Below are 13,418 nucleotides of genomic sequence, written 5' to 3'. Positions count from 1 at the left end.
ACACCCACACAATACCGCCACACCAAAGGTCAGCGAGAATCTGGCGGAAACATATCATCCTCCTCAATGCCAACAGAAACACGCCCATGCCATTACGACCCACGAATCCACGAGGCGGTCTTTCAACCGCGGTATTCCATTGGCGGTACACACCGCCGCGCTCAAAATACACACACATCTCCAAAACACCGCCACATTGGACAATTCCAAATACACACACCTGACACACATACACACAACACTCCCACACACCCAATACTATATAAAACACACACCCACAAACCCCTACTACCAAAAATTCAGAGAGACAGCACAGAACAGACAACCCCATCACACAGAGGCACACAACACCATCATCCATGCAACATCCAAGCACAAAACACCACATACCACTACACTCACCACACTCATCAACACATACACCACCCCACACATCACCTACACCACCCCATGTCACGCCAAAGACACCCCCGCTTTTCCGAGGAGGAGCTCAGGGTCATGGTGGAGGAACTCATCCGTGTAGAGCCACAGCTATTTGGCTCACAGGCACAGCACACATCCATAGCCAGGAAGATGGAGCTATGGCAAAGGATAGTGGACAGGGTCAACGCTGTGGGACAGCACCCAAGAAATAGGGAGGACATCAGGAAGAGGTGGAACGACCTACGAGGGAAGTTGCGTTCCACGGTATCCAGGCACCACATCGCGGTACAGCGGACTAGCGGCGGACCCCCACCTCCTCCCCCACAACTAACACCATGGGAGGAGCAAGTCTTGTCCATCTTGCATCCTGTGGGCCTCGGAGGAGTCGTTGGAGGAACGGACACTGGTAGGTCTAATCTTAACCATCATACCCCCACCCTACCTGCATGATATCACACACCCCCACCATCACACCCTCCCCTATCACCCCAAATTCTCACCTATCTACCCATGACACCAACCACCCATCCCAACCCCAAGACCTGCATGACATAACTAAGCATGGACACCCATCACCAAAGCATGCCCACTGCACAGACCCACAACACCCCCCAACCATCAGCACACAAGCCCCCACACAGGAATGCCTGCACTGGGGTTCACGAACACCCAACCATTGCACTCCATGAAACACACACATGCAATAATCATGTACTTATACCCCCGCAGGAACGTCACCACACCAGAGGGTCCAGACAACACCACTCCACCCCCAGAAGAGGCCCACAGTGACGACCGCAGCTCTGCCCCACTGGATCTTGATGACCAGCCCGGACCATCGTGGGCCTCAGGACAGTCGGTTCCCCTTGCCCAGCCACAGCCCAACACCGAGCTTACACCCTCTGGTAACACCAGCACAGCACCCACCCAGCGGGCCCAAACCTCCCTACCCAGGACAGGTCAATCAGCGGTGTGTCCACCACTACATGGCACCCAGGCGAACCCACCACCCCAACAACAACAGGGACCTGGGGGCAGTGGTAGTGGGCACACGGTCCAGGGGACGGAGGCACAGGAACACAGGGGAACTGGGAGGGCTGCTGTGCGACAGAGGGAGGACAGGCCAAGGGAACCAACTCTCAACGAGGCCCTCTCCTCCTTCATGGGAGCATACCACCACTCCCAGGAGACGATGGCCACGGTCCTGGACAAGTTGCAGGAGACCCTGCGTCTGCAGGAGGAATAATATTTGTGGTTCAGGGAGGAGCTCAGGACCATAGGCTCCACCCTGGGCACCATCATAGGGGTGCTGACGGACATTCAAAAGACCTTGAGGGACACCGTGGCCCTCCAAGGGGCCCCTGACACTAGCCACGGCGATGAAATGCCCACCACCTCCGCCGGCGCAAGTGGACAGGACGCCCCGCCACAGGACCAACACACCAGCACCCCATCCCCTGCAGACGGAAAACCACCACGCAAGCGGGCCCTGAGATCCAGGAACAGGACAGAGCAAGATGGCAAGACCCCCGCCAGGAAATAAGACCACCCTGATTGTCCCCCCACTGTCCCACTTTGTTACCCTGTCCAAATCGGAACTGACCTAGCTCCACTTCCAATGCCCAGATGTGCAATGTACCTGTGAGAATAATAGACTGGACTCTGCCATGGACATTCCTCCACCATCACCCATCACCAGTTTATAACCCCCCATCATTTTTTGAGCACTTAAATAAACACCCTTTAAACACTAAAAACAAATGGAGCCAGTCTATGATTTGTAAATCTGTCTTATCAATTACAGTTTCATAATGGGTTACCCATTGGAAGGCTACCATACCTATGTCACACATCACAAGCCCTTCAAGGATGCAAACAGTTGACACGTAGGTTACCACATTTGTGAAACTGAAATGGAAGGGGACAACTCAGTTAACAAATAGTGAGTGAAATGTCGGTACAGGATAGAGGTAGATGTGTGAAAGTTAATGTAATGGTAAAAATGAAAATGTTCTCACCTGTGTCCCACTGGAAATATTGCTGTATGACTGACTCCCTGTTGTCGTTTTCATCTTCCCCAGCTTCATCCTCATCACTGTCCACAGGCTCCACAGCTGCCACAACACCGTCATCTGGATCATCCTCCTGCAGAAAAGGCACCTGGCGTCGCAATGCAAGTTATGGAGCATTGAGCAGGCGATGATGATGTAGCACACCTTCGGTGAGTAGAATAGGGACCCACCTGTCATATGGAGGCACCGGAACCTGGCCTTAAGGAGGGCGAAGGTGCGTTCGTTAACCCTCCTAGTCCGCCCATGGGCCTCATTGTAGCGTTCGTCTGCCCTGGTCCTGGGATTCCTCACTGGGGCCAATAGCCAGGAAAGGTTGGGGTAACCAGAGTCCCCCAATAGCTATACACGGTGCCTCTGGAGTTCACCCATCATATCAGGGATGCTGCTATTCCGCAGGATGTAGGCGTCATGCACTGAGCCAGGGAACATAGCATTTACCTGCGAGATGTACTGGTCTGCCAAACAGACAATCTGTACATTCATGGAATGATAACTCTTCCTGTTCCTGTACACCTGTTCAGTCCTGCGGGGGGACCAGAGCTACATGGGTCCCATCAACGGCACCTATGACGTTGGGGATATGTCCAAGGGCATAGAAGTCACCTTTCACTGTAGGCAAATCCTCCACCTGAGGGAATATGATGTATCTCCTTACGTGTTTCAGCAGGGCAGACAACACTCTGGACAACACGTTGGAAAACATAGGCTGGGACATCCCTGATGCCATAGCCACTGTTGTTTGAAATGACCCACTTGCAAGGAAATGGAGCACTGACAGCACCTGCACGTCAGGGGGGATTCCAGTCGGATGGCGTATTGGTGACATCAGGTCTGGCTCCAACTGGGTACATAGTTCCTGGATTGTAGCACGGTCAAACCGGTAGGTCACGATTAAATGTCTCTCTTCCATTGTCAACAGGTCCACCAGCGGTCGGTACACCGGAGGATTCCGCCATCTTCTCATATGTCCCAGCTGACGGTGCCTAAGAAGGACAACAGCGAAGAACCAGTCACTATTCCTCCAGGTATGTACCCACAGTTACACACAAGACTACAGCAGACACAAAACCCTTCCTGTATGTGTGCTGAGTGTAGGCCTCAGTATGTGTGACGCAGTTGAAAATGAATCCATGTGGGCTCCTGAAATGGCGGCTGCCTGACCTCTAAACTGGGACAATGGGATTGTGGGGTAACAGCGCTGGCGTTGCACACCGTCGCGGTAGGCGGTCGTAGACTGCGGCGCAATGCTGCATTGGTTAACATTGGACCCTATGGGTCCCAGGAGCCAATGAACAGGTGCGCCGGCGGTGATGATGCGCCCCGCCGCGGACGTCACCGCTGCGGACGTCACCACCATTTTCTGTCTGTTCAATCACTAGATACCTGACCTTCGACAGGAGAGGACCTACACTGCTAGTGCTGCTGTGACCTCAGTCTGGAAGCGACGATGGCTGCTGCATCTGGGGAAAGGGCCCCTGCCTTCACTGCACAAGAGTTGGAGAAACTTGTGGATGGGGTCCTCCCCCAGTACATGCTACTCTACGGTCCTCAAGACCAACAGGTTAGTACACAGGGAGCACGTTGTAGGGGCTAGGCCTGGGTGGACAGGGCTGGGTGGAAGAGGGAAGGGGGCAGAAGTCATACTACAGTAAAGCATGGGAATAAATGGGCCACATGGTCAGAGTAGGGAGGGGGCCACTCACATTGATGGTGCAGTTGGTAATGACTGTTCCTCTTTCCTTGTGCATGTCATGTAGGTCAGCGCCCACCAGAAGAGGGACATTTGGCGTGCCATCGCCAAGGAGGTCCGGACCCTGGGGCCCCACCAGAGATGGGGCACCCACTGCCGTAAGAGATGGGAGGACATTCGCCGCTGCAGCAAGAAGACGGCGGAGGCTCAGCTGGGGATGGCCTCCCAACGTGGGAGGGGTGCCAGTTGTACCATAACCCCCTGATGTTCCGGATCCTGGCGGTGGCCTACCTGGAGTTGGATGGGCGCTTAAGGACATCACAGCAGACACAAGGGGGTGAGTACACTCTCATTCTGCGGACTTTGCGTGCAGTGGAGGTGTCTGGGTGGGGGAGGTGGGCTCTGGGTGTCCCTAGGCCAGGCGAGTTAGGTAGGCAAGGCCCCTCCGTAATGTAGGCCATGTGGCACTCTACCCCACCTCAGTAAATTTGCAAGTTGAGGTATAGTTGCCCCTGTGGAATCCATGTGCGCAGATTTCCACCAATGCCATGTAGGCCATATCCCAGAAATTGCATGTGCAGAGGCCAGGAGCGCGGCGTTGTGCATGGGGCTGCTGCGTCTGTCTTGTATGCCAACGGTAGCGGTATGCCATGCACTAAAACTCTCTTTGTTCTGTCTCCCCCCCTTTTCCTGCTCTCCCTGTTCTTTTGTACATCAGCATTAACAGGCGGAGGTACAGTGGCACCGGAGCACGAGGGAGCTGCATCCCACATGGCCATGGAGGGCCACACCACAGACTCTTAATACACCAGTGGGACGGAGGGCGAGGGGAGCTTCACGTCGGCCACCGGATCACCAACCAGCGACACAGACTCGTCCGCCGATGTGAGCACCCCTGTGGTGGCGGCACCATCTGTGCACCCCACTTCTACAGGTACAGCCGCCACCTCCCCTACCAGCACCGCCCTCCCAGCAGCCCCTCAGCGTTCGCCCCGTGCCCGCTCATCCAGCCCCAGGCACCTTAGGCCCTGCCCCAGTCACCCCTGCTGCCCTCAGTGAGGAGGCCATTGACCTCCTCAGGTCACTCACTGTTGGGCAGTCTACCATTGTGAATGCCATCCAGGGAGTAGAAAGGGCGATGCATTCCTGGAGGGCATTCATTCTGGTCAGGCTGTCCTTCAGCGAACCCTGCAATCTCTGGCCTCAGCACTGATGGCAGCATTTGTCCCTGTGTCCAGCCTCCCCCCTCCAACTTCCTCCACCCAGACCCAATCCCCTGTACCCCAGCCCATCCCAAGCACACCTACAGACCAGCATGCACACAAGTCAACACACAAAAGTAGCTCAGGCAAACATAGGCACCACACATCCCACAGGCACTCACACAAGCATCACACCCATACAGACACAGCAACATCCTCTGTCTCCACTGTGTCCCCCTCCTCCTCTTCTCCCTCCTCCCTCCCAGTCTCGTCTACACACACACCTGCATGCACCACATCTACAGGCACTAGGACTCGCACCAGGACACACAGCAGCATACGCCGCTCACCTGCACTCACCACCTCCACTGCCATTTACATGTCCCCTGTGTCCTCTCCCAGTGTGTCTGTGACGCCCCCTCCCAAAGTACCCAAACGCCGGCAATCACTCACCCAACATCCATCCACCTCACGACAGCTTCCAGTACCTGCACCTGCACCCAAAACAGCTAAAGTGACACCTCCTACAACCACCTCCTCTTCCTCCACTCCCAGACCCCCTCCAGCTACCCATCCCAGTGTTCGTCAGAAACTGTCCCTCTGTCAAATTGACCTTTTTGCCCCCCCCTCCAATTCATCAGTCCCGTCGTAGCGCCTCAGCCAAAAAGCCACCAGTACCAGTGGTGCGTGTTCCAGGTTTTTGGAGTGCACCGTCCACCAGGGCAGGCAGTAGGACCCGGAGCCAAGGCACTGGCAGCCCACCCCCTGTAAAGGCTCCGAAATTGGAGAGTGGACGATGGAACGTGTCAAGACCTGGTGGGACAACAAGTGAAATGGGATCGAAGGCGATTGGTGAGTCAGCTGTAACTCCAAAAAAGGTGGGGAAGGTCCTGAGGAAGTCTGCCCAGCCTGTTGTGAGTGTCACGGCGGAGAAGTGCGCCATCATTTCCGGCGGTCCAGACACAACCGCCAGCACCGTCGTCACTGGTCCAGAGCCCACCGCCAGAGTCAGTGCCCAGGAGGGCCCAAGTATCGTAACGGGTCCAGAGCCCACCGCCAGAGTCAGTGCCCAGGAGGGCCCAAGTATTGTCACTGGTCCAGAGACCACCGCACAAGACACAGCCCAGGAGGGCCCAAGTATCGTCACTGGTCCAGAGACCACTGCACAAGACACAGCCCAGGAGGGCCCAAGTATCGTCACTGGTCCAGAGACCACTGCACAAGACACAGCCCAGGAGGGCCCAAGTATCGTCACTGGTCCAGAGACCACCGCACAAGACACAGCCGAGGAGGGCCCAAGTATCGTCACTGGTCCTGAGACCACCGCACAAGACACAGCCCAGGCGGGCCCAGGATGCCACAGCCCCGCTGGGCAATAATGGAACGTCATGCCACACACCAATGTCCAGTGTGGAAATCGTCATGCCACACACCAATGTCCGTATCAGAACCGCCATGTCAAAGCACCGCTGAACAGTCCAGAGACCGACATGTCAAAGCACTGCTGAGCAGTCCAGAACCGCCATGGCAAAGCACCGCTGAACAGTCAAGAGACCGCCATGTCAAAGCACCGCTGAAAAGGGCAAAGACCGCCATGGCAAAGCACCGCTGAACAGTCCAGAACCGCCATGGCAAAGCACCGCTGAACAGGGCAAAGGCTGCCATGGCAAAGCACCGCTGAACAGCCCAGAACCGCCATGGCAAAGCACCGCTGAACAGTCCAGAGACCGCCATGGCAAAGCACCGCTGAACAGGGCAAAGATCACCATGGCAAAGCACCGCTGAACAGTCCAGAGACCGCCATGGCAAAGCACCGCTGAACAGGGCAATGCACCGGGTAGGAATGAATGGCCCACCACATCAGGCATCCTTATCCCATGTGCAGCTGGGACAGTGACAGGACACTACCTTTCACGGGGAGACTCATCCAGTCTGGGCACCAGTCACACCCCTGTACCAGTATGGACCTGCATCGACTTGAGAGACTGTGGCTTTGCACTCCCCAGGATGTAACAGTGGGCAACCCACCCACTTGTTAGACTTGAGAGACTGTGGCTTTGCACTCCCCAGGATTGAACAGTGGGCAAGCCACCCACTGTAGAGACTTGAGAGACTGTGGCTTTGCACTCCCCAGGTTGGTAGAGTGGGCAAGCCACCCACTGTAGAGACTTGAGAGACTGTGGCTTTGCACTCCCGAGGATGGTAGAGTGGGCAAGCCACCCACTGCAGAGACTTGAGAGACTGTGGCTTTGCACTCCCCAGGATTGAACAGTGGGCAAGACACCCACTGTAGAGACTTGAGAGACTGTGGCTTTGCACTCCCCAGGATTGAACAGTGGGCAAGCCACCCACTGTAGAGACCTGAGAGACTGTGGCTTTGCACTCCCCAGGATACATCAATGGGCATGGAGCCCCGTCGTGAATCTGGCTTTGCATTCATGTGGCTAAGGTGCCCCCCTCCCCTTCCCCCTGAGGTGCCTGTAGTGTTTCTATCTGATGCCCCGGCAGTGTTCTCTCGGATTTTGGTCAGATATCTATTGTGGGCCTCACCCATGCATTTTTGGACTGTTTGTGCACGGACATTGTTGTGTACATATCTGCAATACCTATCGGATTATTTATGTAAATATGAGTGATTTTGGAATACATATATTTGTCTATTTTTGTATGACATGTATATTGGCACATTATAATGTTTGCCCGAAATTCGCATTGTCTTTGCATTCTTCCGGGGGGATTGTGGGTTGTTACTGTTCTTTTTGTGACTGCATTGGTGTGTATGTTGTACTATGCGAGGGTGGGGGTGTTTAGTGGGTGTCCCCCTAACTTTTGCCTCCCCCGTGTCGTAGGTGCAGTACTCACCGGTATCTTCTGTGCCTACGTCGCTGTTGGTCGTGAAGGAGCAGAAAGACAAGGGCAGGTAGTATTTGGAGTTCCGGCTCCATGGAGTCGTCATTCCTCGTGGGATGTGTAGGTGAGCGTTTTCCCATAGAAAAAGCTGTTTCCGCTGTGTTTTTATCCACAGTGAATCCGCCCCGGAAAAGGTGGCGGATTGGCCTGTTGTGATACTGTGGGCGGTACATTGTCTCCCGCCTGTCTGTTGGCGGTGACCGCCGCGCTGCTTGTCTGTACTGCTGTGGCGGGCGGTGTGTTAAAGTGGCTGTCTTTGTTGGCGGTTTCCGCCAGGGTCATAATTCCCTTTTTTTGTCCGTCTGACTGTTTGCGGTATTACCGCATCTTTAACACCGTCCGCCAGGGTTGTAATGACCACCTATGTTTTACAAAAAAGCCCTCAGCATGAAAAACTGTCATTTGTCATTTTCCCTGCATTCTTACTATGCCATTTGTTTCTCTGTTTTAAGGATGGAGTTCCCTCCCAACATGTGAAGTTGTGTATAATTTTAAATCAATTACATTGCAGAAAGTAACCCAGAAATATTATTTAGGCTTGGTGTTCACAAGCAGCTCTTGCGGCGTTTCACCGTCTTCCATGAACAAGGAGGAGGCACTGTAGCCATTCTGAGTCATACATTATCTTGGATAAAGAGCAGAAAATAACACACACTTTTCCCCAGATAGGGAGCCTGACTGTATCAACACTCGCCTTCAGACATATTTAAATATGTAATTGGTTAATTTGTGAATTGGGTGTCAAAAGCATTTACAGCAAGCAAAATATGAGTACATACTCCAAAACTAATACAATAGGTGTAAATGTGTTGACCCTCATTTAGAGGATGGTAGGAATGGGACAGAAACCCAAAATAGTGAATGCCACGTATGCCCACTTCTGCCCAGTCCCTGGTTTCCCCCACCCAAGTAGAGGACACAGGAAGGCATCCTCCCCGACGTTCGTGCTACCCTCGGAAGTTATGATGCTGTTGTAAAGAGGTTCGCAATGGCTGCCCACAGGGTGGCTGATCAGACACCATTTCTGGCTCCTCCCCGTTTGTTAAATACCTCCATGTGCACACTAAGGCCAGGTTTATCAAAGGATTGCCTTGCCCTTGCATCACCCAAGGTGGCACAAGGGCAACTCAATCCTTAAGTCACATTTACCAAGCCACGCAGAGGGACCATGCGCTGCCCTGCCTTGTTTGGTAAATCTGGAGTAACGCAAGGCAGCGCAAGTTATATGCATTACTCTGCCGAGGAAGGCATTACATGGTTCCCACACATCAACCCCTGTAATTTGGCGCAATCCTTGATTTACCAAGTCTGGTAAACTTGGGAACGCATTACAATTGTACACCACCCAGATATAGACAGGGATAGAGACAGGGAGAAATATCTTTATTGCTCTTCGTTTTCCCATCTTTCTGAGTATGCTGCTGACTGCATCACACTTAGAAAGAGGAAACTGCCTCAAAAGATTGATTTTGTGCAGCAAGATGTCTTTTCCTGCACAGAAACAATGTTGCCTGCAATGCAGACACCCTTGCGCCGTGGAGCAAGAGTGACTGCATTGGCTCTGAGCAGCACATTGGCCCATATTTATACTCTGTTTGTGCCGGATCTGCGTCATATTTTGTTTAGGCATTTTCGGCACAAATCTAACACCATACTTATACTTTGACGCTAGACCCGTCTAATGTCAAAATATCCCAGTGTGCATCATTTTCTGGATGCGTGAAACCACCTTGCGTCAATGAGATGCAAGGTAGGCGTTCCCGTCTAAAAAATGACATATTTATCCAGCAGCACAAAAATGGCGCACGGCTGGGAGGCGGAGCCGATAAATGATGCAAATCCTGATTTGCGCCAAAATTTCATGCTTGGGTCAGGGCAGGTGTTAAAATGGGGCAAACACACCAGTACTCAAGGAGAGCTCGCAGAAGCAACATCAGAGCTCAAAAAGGAAGAGATGGAGGTGCTATTAATACAGCATGCATGAAGACGAAGAGCACTGGAGCAACAGCAGCAGCTTCCACCACACCAACAGGGACCCCAAAGGCAATGCAGAAGGCAGGAGAGGATATTCAGGACCAGGACAACCCTTCAGGGCCTCAGGGAACATGACATCATCCAAAGGTACAGACTAAACTGGCAAGCTATACAGCAGCTGCTGCGCCACATTGAGCCACAGTTGGCACCCAGCTTGCAGACACCCCACACCATTCCACCAGAGACCAAGCTGTTAGCTGTCCTGCACATGTTGGCAAGTGGCTCTTTTCAAACCACTGGTGCCCTGGTTGCCGGGATCTCACAGCCCTCATTATCTGCCTTCCTTCCCAAGGTACTTGTTGCCATCATCTCCCCAACACCCCGCAACATCAGCTTCACCAACACGCAGCAGAAGCAACAGGAGACCAAACAGTGGTTCTCTCAAATCAGTGGCTTCCCGCACATGCTTGGTGCCATTGACTGCACACATGTACGGATTGTGCCACCTGCTGCAATGGAGCATCTATACTGCAACAGGAAGCACACACACTCCATCAATGTGCAGGCCTGGGAGTGTACATGATTCATTCATCTTCCGCCACTGCACCATCAATCAGCACTTCCAGGATGGATGATATGGCAATGACCTACTTGTCGGTAAGTACAGAAACCTAGGAATTTACACACAGCACAGCAACCCTGTAGGACACACAACACATGCATCACTACATTGACATGTGGCCAGGAAGACACTGAGGTTGTGTCACTGGTAGTCATGTTTGATATCCTGACCCAATGGGATACACACCTATGGACAAATGACAGATGCAAATAACAAGAGATGCCACTCCAGAGCCACACGGGACCGATTTATAACCACACAGTGACAATGACATGGCCTTAACTGGCAGTACAACTTGGATGATGAATCTTCCAGTATCACATCAATAACACTCAATCACACATTCTTCCAAGCAATACGTACTGTGTAAGGGGTGTGGAATGTGTTTTGCTGCAGGTCAAACACCATGAGACACATAGCATGATGATGCTGTCTCTAATGAAGGTGACATGGAATCATTGAGGCAGTACCAAGATCTCACATCACTCCTGGTGTGACATTGCCCGCCAGCAATAAGTGGACTGTGCTATGAAAACATGTGGATGTGACACTAATGCCAAGTTCACACTGCTGCACATATGGATTGAGACAATTTCCCATATACATAACAGATGTACAGGCACATGGACCTTCTGACACTAAAACCTTCACCCCCACAACCAAGTTAGCCAGTTTACCAGGAGCAAGTTCAGTAGTGTAGGTACATGTTTGCACAGGAGCCAAGTCGGGGAGGGCACAAACATAGGTTTGCCTAGAACTTGTCACACATGGGATAATTGTGCATTGCCAATTGTGAACACTTCAGTGCTGCCAACTTATGGAGATGTGTTGTACATTGTCACCTAGCCAAGTCATAGAGCCTCACTGTTGCATTTCGCATGCAATTACATATATCTAATTGGATGGGATGTTCAGCACATATAGTGCAACCGTGTTACCACCACAGTGGAATCGATTGTGTGTGTGGAAGTATTATGTCACCTCCAGTGAAGGCACACGGACACTTCTTTCACATTACATAACACATGGGATATACACACTGAACAGCAAGTTTCAAAATATACCACTGATATCAGGTCAATCAGCCAAACACCAGCTTTGATAGTTAAACAACCCAATGCAGAAAGAACATCGCAGAAGCCTAGGATTCCACACAATACCACAAACCCAGATGAGTCACAGACGACACAAGATAACAACTGCCATGCAAAGTGATAATCAAGGTGCAACCAACAACCAAATATTTACCCTCATTTTCTCTTTCAGCTGATCAGGGTTACGGGATCCAGCCATGGATCACGACCTCATCTGCCAACCCAAGCACAGCAGCACAGCGTGCCTATAATGAGGCACATCGTAGGACACGCACCATGGTTGAGAGGACTTTTGGCATCCTGAAGTCCAGATTCAGGTACCTGGACATCACCAAAGGCAGCCTCCTATATTCACCTGAAATGGTCTGCAGATCATTTTGACCTGTGCCATCCTGCACAACATTTGTGCAAGGAGGAACATTCCCTTCTATGAACCAAATCCACAAATGCCTGAAGAGGAGGAAGAGGAGGATGCTGTCCATGAAAATGAGGGGGAACATCCAAACACTGCAGCAGGATTGCGTCGCAGACAACACATCGTACTAAACGTCTTCTAAATATAGTCACCATGACCACTTTGTTATCAAATGTCATTAAACCCCTAACTTCATCACTCAATCATGCTCTGGGTAATTTTGTATGCATCACATGATCCCTAGGAATCATAATCAGAGTTTAGCATCATGGAGCATTGCAGAAATACAGATTAGGATACTGAAAAAGCCACATCACACTTGATGGTATGAATGTCAGCCAACATCACACACAGTGTAAATGGCATATATCCTGTATATTTCACATGTGAAGGGCAATATCAGAGGACCACAGCTATGAGACACATCCATGTTGCCAACATGGTCCATTGCAGCAAATGACACACAACTAAGACACAATCAATCATAAGGAAAAAAGTATCTCATACATGAGGCAGTGGATGTGCTATTGCATTTGTAACAGGAATGTATGACCAGACCCTTGACAGCAGTAAGTGTGACATCAGCTATTTCTGCAAGGAGCATGTGTGACAAGAAGTCTAAGCTGAAAATGGATAGCACGAGTGCCCCAGGTATGACAATCATTGCTCACAAGACATGCCCTGCGCAGTCCATCCCAGGTAATAAGTACTGCCACTGCCATGTTTTAAGTCTCTCCCCACCCTTCTCTAGGGGCCCTGTAAATGGACTATCTGTACCCTGAGAATCTTCAGCGACGCACACCCAGACTCCCATTCTGACTCCTGTGTGCTTCCCACTTCAGTATGGCATGCCATAGTCATAGTTCATCAGTCTGCATGGACTTCAGGTCTCATAATGCACTGCCTGGTAGTCGGTAAGGCCTGTAATCAGCTGTGCATTGTTTCCCATGTGAAAGGTCCAGTTGGCCCTTTGAACTTGATTCTCAACTCCAGAACTTGCAAGAGACTGAAGGTGC

The sequence above is a fragment of the Pleurodeles waltl genome, chromosome 1_2 (assembly GCF_031143425.1).
Source record: "Pleurodeles waltl isolate 20211129_DDA chromosome 1_2, aPleWal1.hap1.20221129, whole genome shotgun sequence".
Taxonomy (NCBI): Eukaryota; Metazoa; Chordata; class Amphibia; order Caudata; family Salamandridae; genus Pleurodeles; species Pleurodeles waltl.
Note: the sequence above shows the minus strand (reverse complement) of the source record.